The sequence below is a fragment of the Pundamilia nyererei genome, unplaced genomic scaffold, assembly GCF_000239375.1.
Source record: "Pundamilia nyererei isolate P.nyererei 1_Seehausen unplaced genomic scaffold, PunNye1.0 scaffold00126, whole genome shotgun sequence".
NCBI classification, from domain to species: Eukaryota; Metazoa; Chordata; class Actinopteri; order Cichliformes; family Cichlidae; genus Pundamilia; species Pundamilia nyererei.
This window is the reverse complement of record NW_005187527.1, coordinates 802476-815895: the sequence shown is the minus strand read 5'-3', so window position 1 is coordinate 815895 and position 13420 is coordinate 802476.

Genomic DNA, 13420 nt, shown 5'->3' with positions numbered 1-13420 from the left:
ATGGAGGGACAGCCATCTGCCGGTTGGGGGGTGGTTAGATAGTGATGTTGGAATACTATCAATTATGGTTCCATACTTACGATTCAGACAGAGCACCTCATATAATCTGTTAGCTTACTGTTAATAGCCTGCAGATAAGAACTTTTAGTGCAGCCTTTGAAAAAGTGCTAAGAATAAACATCCAGCATATACACCTATCTGATTATGTTAAATGGACTGGTTCTTATATAGCACTTTTCTGTTGTAACGTATAATACAACGTGGCTCATTCACCCATTTACACACAACTTCTGCAACTTTTTGTATGCCTGTGACAGACGTGGTAACAAAAGCTGCAGGTCTTTCTGTGAATGTGGCTTTCAGACTATCACTGTTGGTACACTTGTCAGCTTTTAGATATATTATGTGTTTGATGAGGTGTTACCTCACATTACGTGTGTCCAGCTTTGTATTTTGCACTACAAAACCTGCATTTTTGGCTGGCTGCCACTGCTCTTATCTCACAGTAACATCACATGTTACTGTGAGCCCTCTTTTTCCCTCTTCTAGGATGTTAATAGTACTCGTCAAACAGGCATTTTTTACCAGGCCTGCGGCATGTAAGGGACACTCCGTTCTCCCCGTATTCTCACAACGTACATTTGATGTCAGAGGTGAAACAAGCTCAAACAGAGAATGCTACATTGATTTCGCATGAAAAGGATGTGTAGCAAAATAATCGCTGTATCTGAGATGAAGTGTGTGCAAAATTTCATTCAGATTGGTCCACCAGTTATCAAAGAGACAGGGTACATACAGACATGTATAAATACAGTATGAGGAATATAGTTACATGAAAAAAAAAAGCAAACTCATAACAGCTAAAAATCAGCTTGAAAAGAAACCCAATAGTTCACATCATGATGATTTGTGGTTTTTGGTTTGCACCAGTAAGATTGCCACACATCTACAAACCTCATGACGTTCCTTTATTTCCTTTCCTAAGGTCAGTATGAGTTTGGATGCATGAAATCCGACTCAACGTCTACCTGTGGAGACTCTGCAGTAGGCTAAATGTGCGATACGAGCTACAGCGTGCGGCACACCTAGTAAAAAGCTGTCCCAGAGAAAAGCCTGTTTGTTTGCTTCAAGTGATGCACCAATAAAGGGTAAGCTCTTTGCTATCTTCTGGCAAGCTGTCATAGACCAGGGGCACAAAATGTTGAATTCAATCAAGCACACCATAATTCCTTGCAGTGTATGAGTGGGGCTGACTCACAGGCTTCTAATGGCTGCTCATAATCAAGCACCATGATTAAGCACTTGGGGAAGTGGGCACACACTGAAAATCCTTTGGAGATGTCCTTTCCCTTAGAGCTAAGTACACTCATTACCTCGCAACAGCGGGTACGTGGGTGCTTCATTAGCTTTTATGCCGATTTGCCTGTATTTGCCCATGGTTTTTCTGATTTCCATAGAGTGAAAAGGCACCCGAAGAGCCCTTGACTGTAACAGTTTGAAGTCTGTATGTGGACCAGGAAAGTCTCAAACTGTAGCAATTTCAAGTTTCATGGTCTCACTCCAAGCAAGAAATAGAAGAATGGTTATTTCTCTACCACAACTGTTCATATTAGGGCTAATTTTTACATAATATCCTATAAAATGATTAAAAACTCCATTAAAACATGAATGACCACTGAGCTGATGTGACATTATGCCTTGATGCACTCAAAAACCTCCTCCTTTAACTCTGCCTCCCATTAATATGAAATCAACATGATCCATAGGCATGCATTTTCCGTTCTTGGGATTAAGGAAAACATCTATTCTATTTTTTAAAAGTACTTTCAAGAGGTCGTGCTCAGCACAAACCACGCTGAACCCCTCAGGATGCTTTGATCGTGGACTAATTACAATGTCGACTCTGCCAGTAGAGACTTGACTTGTTGCAAGAGGCCAGACGGTGGATGACATTTTCCACATGGCGAGCGACATTAGATATCCAGACAGATGCTTCAGCCAAACAGACTCATTAGTAAGAGCCATCAAGGTCCTGAACCAATAACCGCAACACTGACCACAGCCATCTGTATTCGAAAAACACCATGGCTCCGTTTAAAGAGCATTATTAAGATGAAATAAGTAGAATTTAAAATTTCTCTGTTCTCATCAATAAATGCGCCGTTTTTGAGGATTTTTCCAAACATTGTTCCGCAACGATGCTGTGCAAATTGAGAAATTGCAAATTTGGGTACACGCATCCCCGCAGACATCCACGGCACTGCCTTAAGGCATAGCAGAAGATGGATTGCCACTAAGTGTTTTCTGAATCATATTACAGTCCATAGATTATAACCATTACAGGTAAACCTTCTGGCAAAAAGATTAGTCTAATTAGTTCTCTCTTCAAGTATGCCCATCTTTGGTTGGACACATTCATGATATATTGCCTCTTTAAAAATTTAGAGAAGCAAGTAGAATGCCACTTTAATCGAGTGTTTTACACCTTCCAATCTGTTTACCCTTGTCATTGTAATGAGACTTGAAATGCTTAAATGGCTCTCGAAATGATTTATTGATGATGATTTGCTTAATATTTGTTTGAGAAAGCGTGGCCACAAAGAATACCCAAGAAACAGTTGAACTGCCGCGACTCTTCCATATGAAAGGCATCTTCCATCAACTTTGAGCCGTTTTTCCTCCTCAAAATATAGATTTGATGATACTCATCTCTCACTGCTAAAATAAGCACAGACAGATGCCTGACAAATGTCCTGATATCTATCAAAGTACTATCTCCTTGTCTTGTTTTTCCCTATCCATGCAGCTGCTGACAATACATCACTGCCTTTGATCCCGACTGTCACAAATGTCTGCTGAATGTCACACGAGTTTTTTTCAGACAGGTTGTCAGGGTGGTGTTTAGACAACGCTGTGTGTGTGTGTGTGTGTGTGGACGCAGTGTGCAGGCGCATCGCTGTGTAAAAATACGCACAGATGTGCAAAGAGCACTATATAATTTGTATGTACGCGTGGCTGTATGGGTGCATGTGTGCACACACACACACACACATGCTTGAGCACAAGCCTTATCCAGAGAGGGATAAATCCAATCCATTACTTGGCGGGACTCAGGGCAGCTCAATCGATGGCACTCTCAGTGGCTGCTGATGAACTTCCCTTTCTGACAAGGTGTATCATTCAAACCTGTCGCAGAGCAAGAGGCTGTCTGGCATTTCAAAGCATCAGGGAAACTGAAGGCCAGAAATTTTACTTGAGGGAAACTAAGTATGTGTCCACACTACTGAAAGCATGTCCACGGAGCATTCGCGCTTTATAAACGATTCCCGCCTCCCACTCGTAACTTGAACGGCTGCGAGTAGAGCTGCGTGTATTCATCATGTTAGCACAGCGCTCGGCGCTATTGAAGGCATGTATTATCAATTTATGCATGGGTTGAACATAAAGTGTAATTATATTCAATCACGCCAAATAGGAAAACACTGAATAATATGCTTTCGGCATGTCGAATCTGGACTCATCTGCAAGCATGTTTCCTTATCGTCAGGCTGCCACTTCCCTTCAACCTGGGAGGAAAACAAAAACAAAACAAGGGGGATGGAGAGATGGTGGAGCAGTCAGTGTGAAGGAGGAGGAGAAGATCAAATGGCAGGGCGGTTATGAGATGTGTGTCTGATGCCTTTTCAGACTGCACTGTTTTGGCCGCCGCACCAGTCAATCACGATTACAATGGCGAGGAGAGATGGGAGCAGTGGTGCAGAAAGAGCAGGAGTGATAATTACAATGCAAGGGACAAGATAATGGGAACACGCTGCACTCTCCCAATCATTTCATGTATCAGCTGCTGACTGACCGACCCCCACCCCGTATCCCCCCAACACGCACACACACACACACACACACACACACTGACAACCAGCAATCACAGGTCATATTTGTGAAATCCAAAATGAATTAATTTGATGACAGGCAGTGGGGGATGTGATCCGTCCCTGTGCATGCACGTGTTTGCGTGCGTGGTTTTTACTCAAATGTCAACGGATATTTACTTCTCTCTTCCCTTCCTTCTTCCCAGTGAAATAAGCATTATCCTTGTAAGATGGAGAAGAGAGGGGGGCCGCGAGTGCAACACTATAAGCAGCTTTTTTTCTGTATGGATGTCGCAAGGCATGTCAATCCCCGATTTAAAATTGGATTACATTTTGACGTTGTTAGTAATTCACATCACTGTATGTGATGCTAAGCTAGCAATGCACACTTCTCGTTGTAAATACTCCTAGCTAATGGTTAACTCCTCGATCGGTTCTTCGAATTGTAATAAACGATCAAGTTATCAGAACTCTCACTACTTTTCTTTTATGTATTTATATCCATCAGTCACGTTCAGTGGTACTTTGAATGCGGCTTGTTTGTAAAGTTGACTGGCAGCTACAACAGGTTGGGGAATGTTAATTTTTTCTTACTGACCAGCAGTTACCCAGTGGTCCTTAGGTTGTCTCAAGGCTTCTGTAACTGGGACTTTTGCAGTAGTTTTCACAGCAACTCTGAGCAAGTTATTGCAACCTATCAGGGAAAACTTTTCCCTGCCAAGCAATGGTTGCCAGATGGTCAGCAAACGGTTTCTAGGCCTACGTAAGATTGCAAGGTGTTTCATAGACTATTTACACGGGTGCACATAAGTGGTCCGCAAGTGCGCATTCGCTGTCAAAATAAAAGACGCGCACCAGATAAGATTTTCCTGGCATACTCTGCACCACATCTCTGTGCATCCATCATTTGTTTGAAGCCAGCTCACCTCCTGCCACCACTTTTTGGAGAATACGCGCTTCTTTTGTGGTTCGGACTCCTTCTGACATTTCTTTGGAGGTGGAGGAACACCAAAGTAATTTCTTAAAGGAGCTTCTTCGACATCTTTAAGAGTTCTAAACAAATGTCTGTCCTCCTCCAGAAAATCTTATGTACGCAAACGCGCGTTGCAACTTCTTATCTCGTGCGTGTCTTTTATTTTGACAGCGAATACGCACCTGCGGACCACTTATGTGCACCCCTGACTATATAGGTGTATTGTACAAGGATGGATACTTTTAAAGTAGCTGCTAAGTAACTTACTGATAAATTCATGAAATTCCACTCACTTTAGAAGGTTTTTAGCCACACATCAAGCCATAATATTTGTATGATAGTTGCATTAAAATGCTGCAAAAGGCACCAACAACACAAACATAGTTGAGAGGTTAAGTTCAGTGCATTAATTAAGTTTAGGTGAAACCTAGCAGAGGGCTAGTGGCTTGGTGCTCCCACCCATCAATGGAAGAGGCCATGCCCCTAATAATGCATAATGCCTCTACACAATTATAGCACTTTGGTTATTACAAAATAACCCATCCCCTGTGCAGGGAAATTAGCAGCCATTAGAGTCTAAAGTCATTTTTTTATGCCAGGCAGGAAGCACGATTCATTTCTTCTCCAAATCTGAATATTTTAAGGTTGTCTGTGAGGGACTGCCTCAAGTGGCATTTTCAGGAACTGCAGTTTTCGAGACCTTGTGTGTGTGTTTTTTCAGACCACGCAATTGCTCCTTGATTTTAACCCAGACTTTAATATCCAAACAAGTAGTTTTAATCCAAAAGGCTACAAAAGCCTAATATGGTTAAATTTACTTTATATATCTTTAATCATTTGATATCATTCAAAAGGTGCATATCACATAAAAATGCACTCCAACTCCAACAACCAGTCAAATCTTTTTAGGCAACATATTCGTAGTATGAGGTTTTTGGGGGGTTTTTTCAACACATTTTAACAATTCTATCTTGTGCAGGATTATTACATCATGCATTACTGCCTGTAACAGTCTGGCTGTTCCTTCACTATGTTGAGAGCAGCACATGCGCTGCTCCTCTTAAGTATACTCAGCTGAGAACATTAATCATAGGATGATCTAAATTAAATTTACCATAAAGCGTAAAGAGGCTTAATGAAAATGAAGTTGTTTATGATGTGCATGATTACAAGGGTATCTTCTCTTTACTGGAAGTACTTGAGATGAGCAATTTTAGTTGGACAACCAAAGGCTTTCAAGCTAAGTACATAGCCACAATCAATCATGGCGCTGTTTAGCAGGGAGTTGTTTGCATTATGTATTTATGTAGTTGATAACTTAGACGTAAAATGATCTCTATTTTACATGCTAACTCTAGGATAAATAAATAAATGCACATGTATTGCATCATCTTGGCCTGATGAGATACGATACACTTTTAAACATAAGGACACGTGCCAGTGTAAATAGTGCTTTGCATTTTGTGTAAAGGACATCGAGCTTGATCATCTGCAGCATTCACAGGAAGAAGCAGAACAGAATTTAGTTACTCTGAATACTGAAAGTCTTTGAGAGCATTAATTGTGTCTGCCGGCACAATGTCAATCAACTGATCCTTGCAACCAAAGCTGTTCACACAAATACACGAGGAGTGGATGATGGAGATTACAAATTATATGCACCCATGGTCTGTTTAAACAATGTCAATGATAAGGTTGCTTTTCTTCCTTGCTACCAAACAAATGACAAAAGATGCTAAATGCTTTGCAAAACCGAACATGAATAAACGACTGATTGCCCTTTTGACCGAGAGTTCAAGGGTCACGCCTAGCACAACACATTTGCTGCACTGACCTAATTTGCACACGGCGTCTAGACACGCACACGCCTGCGTTTCTGTATGCCGCTTTTTCAGACAAAAAAGAAGGAAGGTTGAAGAGGTAGAGACCACACAGCTAAAGCTGCGTGAGGGAGAAGGCAGAGCTAATCCACGGTTATCAACACTTTTAAGCCTGCAGACTTCAGAGCCATTTGCAACCCCCCCTCCCCACCTCACCTCCCGCCTTATTTCTACTCCACATTCCCTTTTCACGAAAAGATACTTGTGTTTCCACCTGAATCCGTGATAGACCGCCTGGAAGTGGCAGCGCAGTAATGGTTTCCAGGGAGACGGCAAAAGGCAACGCTCCTAGATGTATTGGGATACAATGCGTCACGCCGCATTTTTGCTCCCAGGCACAAGCCGCTGAGTCCTCTACCCAGCGAGCGCCTTCTTGAACCTGTGTTTACCTCGTCATCTCGGGAAATAAGTGAGGATGATGTTTCTATCTTCTCACGTGTGCCTGTGAGTTATACTGCTGGATGTGGCCATGTTGCAGGCTTTTATGCAGGATTATCACAACATGTCAGTAAATAGGGTAATGATTTAACACTTTAACGTCACCAATGCGGAGTGATATATATATATTTTTTAATATTAGGAGGTTCAAAAATAGTGCTTGTACAACCAAGCACAAAGTGTGCCTCTGGGAAATGTTCCTGGCATCAGATTAAATTATAGTTTATGTTGGGGGGAGAAAAAGGGAGAATGTGTTAATAAGTAGTGCTTTAACTTTTTTATCCCACTATTTTTCAGGTAAGGAAGACTTAAGTCTAACTTAAAATGTAAAATTCGCTGTCACATGTGGTTCATTTGTCAAAGCGATGTTGGTAATGTTAAGTTTCTGAGCAGTTTTGTAAAAAAGATTTTTTTAAAATTAGGCGCACTTCATGATTCAACAGTAGCCTTTAGCAATAAGTTGTGGTAATTGTTTTTTTTATGCCTTTATCAGTCTGACACATGCTTGTAGAATGATTTTGTCCCCAACTTCTTTACGATTTTGCTTTGGTTCATTGAGGTTTACAAGCATTGTTTTATGCACAGCTCTCTTAAAGTCAGTATATCAATCGGGTTGAGGTCTGGACTTTGACTGGGCTATTGCAGCATTTTGATTCATTTGGTTTTCAGCCATTCTGTCTCTCTGTGCTTGGGATCATTGTCCTGTTGCTTGACCCAATTTCAGACAGCTTTCTAGAATACTTTGGTATACAGATGAGTTCATAGTCGACTCAGCTGAAAAACAAACCCAAATCATCACACCTCCACCACCGTGCTTGACAGTTGTATGAAGTGTTTGTGCAGATATGCTGTGTTTGTTTTTTACCACACATGGTGCTGTTCAGAGCGGCAGACGTGGTGACAAGGGTTCAAATCCACCATCTGACCATGACTTTCTGTGTGGAGCTTGCATGCTCTCCCACGTGTCTCTCCGTAGGTTCACCAGCTCCTTTCCACAGTCTAAAGACATGCAGTTAGTGTGGTTAGATTAAGTGTTGGTGATTCTTGGCCACAGGTGTGAATGTGATTGTGAAATATTATCTGTCTCTGTGTTGGATGGATGTATCGATGGATGATAGATGGATGGATGGTTGGTCGTTCGTGTGTATTACAGTTAAATGTTTCCACTTTGTTGTCATCTGTCCAAGTCTTGTGTTTTCTTCTTCTGGCCTTCCTTCCAAACAAACTGCACTTGATCAGGCTTTTTCTAAATCTAACTTTAACATGCTAACTGAGCCCTGTAGAGTCTGAGATGAAGGTTTTGGTGGGTTTTTATGGCAATTTCTCACTGCATTGCACAATCTGACCTTGAGGTGAATTTTCTGGGACATTCACTCCTGGGAAGATTGTGGTATTGTTTCTTCACACACTTGAACGCTCCAGAGCAGCAAACTGCCAAAACTTGTGTTTTTATAGAGGCGCTCACACCTGCTGATGATCAATTAATCAAATGCATTTGATTAACAGCAGCTGGCTGCTATTTACTCTCATTTCTCCTATGGAAGCATTAAGGCTTTACTTAGTTTTGAAAACTTTCATTTTTGTTAACAAAAACCAAACGTTACTGTTGTTTGAAGAGAGTTAATAAAAGCTGATGGCTTTTCTACTATGTTTGCTTTAGGGTTAGTCCCAAGAGACATGAGACCAGTCCGCCTCCTAACTGCGCGTGTTTGAAGCCAATCTCAATCTTTTCACAAAGCTAACCGAGTAGTTTTGATCACTAAACTCCACCAAACAGCAATCCAAAGCTAAACTAAACAGCAAATGAAGTATCCTTGTTTCCACATTATGCAAAAAAAGGGGGGGGGAAAGAAGCTCTACAATTTGCCGTACGAAAGCGAAAGGATAATGATGTGTGTGGGGATTCAGTGTGACACCCAATGACACAACGTCTGGTATTTTTAGAAATCTTGGTTAACCAACTACACGTCTAACAGAAAAGAAAAGGCTGTCAAAGCAGATAGTCAGAAAAACTGATCAAAGGCAAATTCAGTCGTGAACACAAACACGCACACGGGGAACATTTTCTTTTACCGAAACGGCTGCTGGTGTCACTTTTTGTGTGAGTACGCAAAGTTTAACATGAACAACTTTGCAGGCTTCGGCGTTTAAAGCAGAGAAAGGATGTGAATAGTTTGCTAAATGAGTTTTTCAAAAACGATCTGCTGGGGTCAAAGCAATAACATGCAATCAGCGTGGCCTCCGCGCAAAGCAGGAAGATTATGGAAGGCAGGGGGAGAAAAAAAATTGTTTTCTCAGCTAAAGAAAGGATTAAAATTTTCAAATTGCAATTAAAACCATTCAGAAGTCACTGAGAGGGGGGAAAAAGTTTACACCGAGTGCTTATTATTGAAAGACACATGTCAAGTTCAGCCCTCGCCTCCCTCTCGGGTTTTACACTTTTTTTTCTATCATTCTAATCCTTGTAATAGCTTTCGGCGCATTATGGAGTCTGAGCTTCCTTCTTGCATGATATTGATTTGTTGCAGGTGAGAAAAGCCGATAGCATTTGTTGCAGGTTTTGGAGAAACAAACAGCACGCCCGGAGAGAGGACAGCAAAACAAGCACAGTCATAACAGGGGCAGCATGATGATGTCATAGAATCACATCTCTGGCTTGAATTTTACACGCACGGAGGAGGAGGTAAAAGAAAAAAAAGGGGTAATGTGTGAATTTTTAAGAAGAGGGCGATAGCAGAACAACAAAAAGATGTGACGTCTCCGAATGTCAAAAGCATCACACCTCTGTTTACAGGCTTTCTTAAAAACCTCATAATGCGACACCAGAGTGCCGCTTTAATGTGTTTCCTGCTGCTGGCGGTGCACACCTCCTCCACCCCAGCGCAGCCAGACGAACCAAAGCACAACTCTTCCCCGTAAAGTCGTGTTTCTCTCCACAGTGCAATCATTACAGTGATTTTTTCTCTCTCTCTCTCTCTTTTTTTCTGATGCAGGAGTAAGTGAAAGTGTTGGAAACTGGCAAGTGGGGCTTGAAATAAAAACAATGCGTTAATGCCCCCTAGTGATCAATTGCAGCAATGCCGCGTCAACGGCACGTCCTCTGGGAAATTTTGAACCTTGGTGCTTTGCAATGTTGGTGAAGCTTAACTTTTTATGTTCAGGAGGAGGTTTGGATGTGCAGCGGCATAAATGGGAGATTTTTCCTCGTTGTTTCAGTGTTCTTCCATTGCGTTTCCGAAATATTAGCCGACAATAACCTTAAATATAGACTATAGAATAAAAGAGAGTTCACAATACTGCCTAAGCAAAACCAAAAAGTCACTATTTTCCACCTATGCACTTTGCAACTTCTTCTCTCTGTCCTCTATTAAGCTACCCTCTCAAGTCTGAAAATTTCACAAATCCCCGGAACAGACTACACCCAGCCGCTATACTTCTTCAGCCGTGCTGGCGTTTAGGATTCCGCCGACCTCACGGGGTCCTATTTTTTAAATCTTCCAAAGCAATCAGATTTCACACTTTCTTCTGCCCCAAGAGGGCCTCTACCCGTAATCCTGTTCCTACTGCTTGTCAGGATGACAACAAGAACAGAGGCCCCGTGGGCCGTGTGTGTGCGCGTGCGCACGGCTACGCATTTGCACACAGCTGGGAACACCAGTGGTCTGCTAAAGAAGAAATACAGCCGAGACAGGAGAAATCTGTGGGCTGTGGGTTGTGTTTGTGTGTTTGGGAGGGGTGGGGAGGAAAAAACAGCTGCGGGGGAAATTTTTTGTGAAGCGTTTGAGGGGGAAAAAAGAGCGGGAACTGAAGTAGTGATGTGGCACTTCAAGTTCAGCTGTTTCTAAATAAGTTTCAAAGAAAGCCTGACACAAACGAAAACGTCGGATGTAACAATGAACATCTCGAGTCCCCCTATTGCACAGAGAGCAGAACAAAAACTTCAAAATCATGAGGTCTTTTATGCAGGGTTGTTGTAATAGTCCTTAAATTGCACTCCTGAGACATCCTGCAGAGACTAAGTGAGTGGCGCTTCTACAGGAAATGAAGAAGCTCACCTTCTTACTCTCTTTCCTCCATGTTTCCCCAACGGTTTAGCACATGTAACAGACAAGTTACCTTACAGTCTGAGTTAGATCTGGATCCTTCAGGGCTTTTGGTAGGTTAGTAGCTAACATAAACAAATTCTGAGGAACTCTGGGAAGCCTCTAGTCTAAGTCTGCAATCAATTTTTTAAACCATGCTGGCATGTCTGGCCTTCCACACTTTACTTACACATGCTTGAACGTTGATCCATTGCAGTGTTTCCCGTAAGGTTTGTCGTGGAAGATTATCTGGTTCCACCTGATTTGTACTCTAAGCGACCAGCGTGACTAACGGAAAGAACAGTTACATTCTCTTCCACTAGAGGGCAGTACAACTACCTGCTCTAATTAATTAATTGGGTTGTCAACTGCCAGTAAAACAGAAGAAGAAGAAATTACACGATAGTCACGCTGTGAGACGACGCAGTGCATAATAGCGATAGATAAATATTTGAAAAGAAAAAGTAGTCAATGTGACCTGGGTCCTGGAGAAAATTCCAACCAGGTGAAGGCCTTAGCATGAGTAGTGGTCAGAAGAAAGCAAAAAATTATCAACATGCTTTTTGTGACAGTTTTGTTTGGTGGTGTGCCGTGTGAATGTTCAAATGTGAAATATACGCTGTGGCTCCAAAAGGTTGGGAAACACCGATCTAGTGGAACTACCTGATTTTTTGTGACCCGACAGAGGAACCGCACTGATCACCTGGTTCGTTAACTGTGTCTGTGTGAAACTACAGCCACACATGACCCTGATGTAGAAAAAAGTGAATGAGACATGTTGTGCAAAGAGCTGCGGCTGCTCAAGTAGAGTAGAAAAAAGGTTAAATGAGACCTAATTCATTTACACTGTCAGTGCCCTATCTATACTACATATCTCTACTACTCAATATCTATACTTTATTCCTTGTGGACGTATATGTGGGTTTGTGTTCTTCAGGGGATTTTCTCATGAGGCTTTAGAGTTAAGTAGTCTCATGATGACCTTGCATGTGAAAGCCCTTGAATTTTGCTTTGTTCTTCCTGGGTTTGAGTCACAACCGTTCTTTAATTACACTTGTCTTCATTTGGTTTTTATACATTTATACAGTGGCTTTAATTGTGCATCAGTAACGTCAAGCTCCTGGCAGCTTTTACAGTCAGCAGGTGTTTCTAAAACTACAGCTGGCATTGCTTGCAAAGCTTTCCCGCGCTGCATTCACGGAGTCCTCGCCGTCACAGATTTAAAAAGTGTGAACAATGAGCGGCACACCGATCTACAGCAGTGGCTTAATGTAAGACTGTTTCTAATGGCTAGCGCCCTGCAGTCATCTGGAATTATAACAGCGTTCACATCCACCGCACGCTGTTAAACTTCTTAGAAAGATTTCGATAGAATTTATGAAACACCTTAAAATTACTTCAGCACTTGTGAAATCCAAGATACACCCAGAGTGAAAACAATCATATAAAGGCCCCTCAGAAGCTGGCTGAGTGCTGTCGTTGGCGGTCACAGGCTTTATTGAGACTGTAAGGTTTGATGATGGACAGCTTTCAGGAAAAAGCCGGCATCAGGACGGCAAGAAGCATAAATCTTACACTACAGAGTGAGCGCTAAACTTTTCTAGCCACGCGCTTTCATATTATAAAGATTCGTGATTTTTATAAGTGTTCACACAAAACACCAGCTGCGTGGAAGCTTATTCAAATGCATCGCATCCACGTGGTTTTAAGCGCAGCTTCTGTGTCGCCCGCGTTTTATGTCAGGAATTTAGTGGTAGCTGGTTTTATGTAGGCTAAGCTAAATGCAACGTTCTCCCACCATTTGAAGGAAACTTCAGAGCCTGTATGGAAATTAATTATTTCTCTGGCGGGACATGAAACATTTACATTTTCTTATGACTAGATGAAAGATAATGAAATGACTGCATTTTGGAGAACTAAGTCCACATCCACGCCACAGAAAAACCCGCCTTTTTTTTTTTAAGGTGTTAGCATAATAAATGTGTTAGTGCAAAACAAAGGTTATGCTGATTTAAGGAGGAAATAAGACTTTATTTTAAAAGCTGGAGCATCGAGGGCGGCTGATAAAACGAGTTTGGGGAGGAGAGAAGGTGTGGGCCGAGAGCAGGAGGGGGGAAAATATGTAGCAAGAGGGGAAAGATTGAGGTAAGTTGACAGTGTGAGAAATCAGGATTAGGA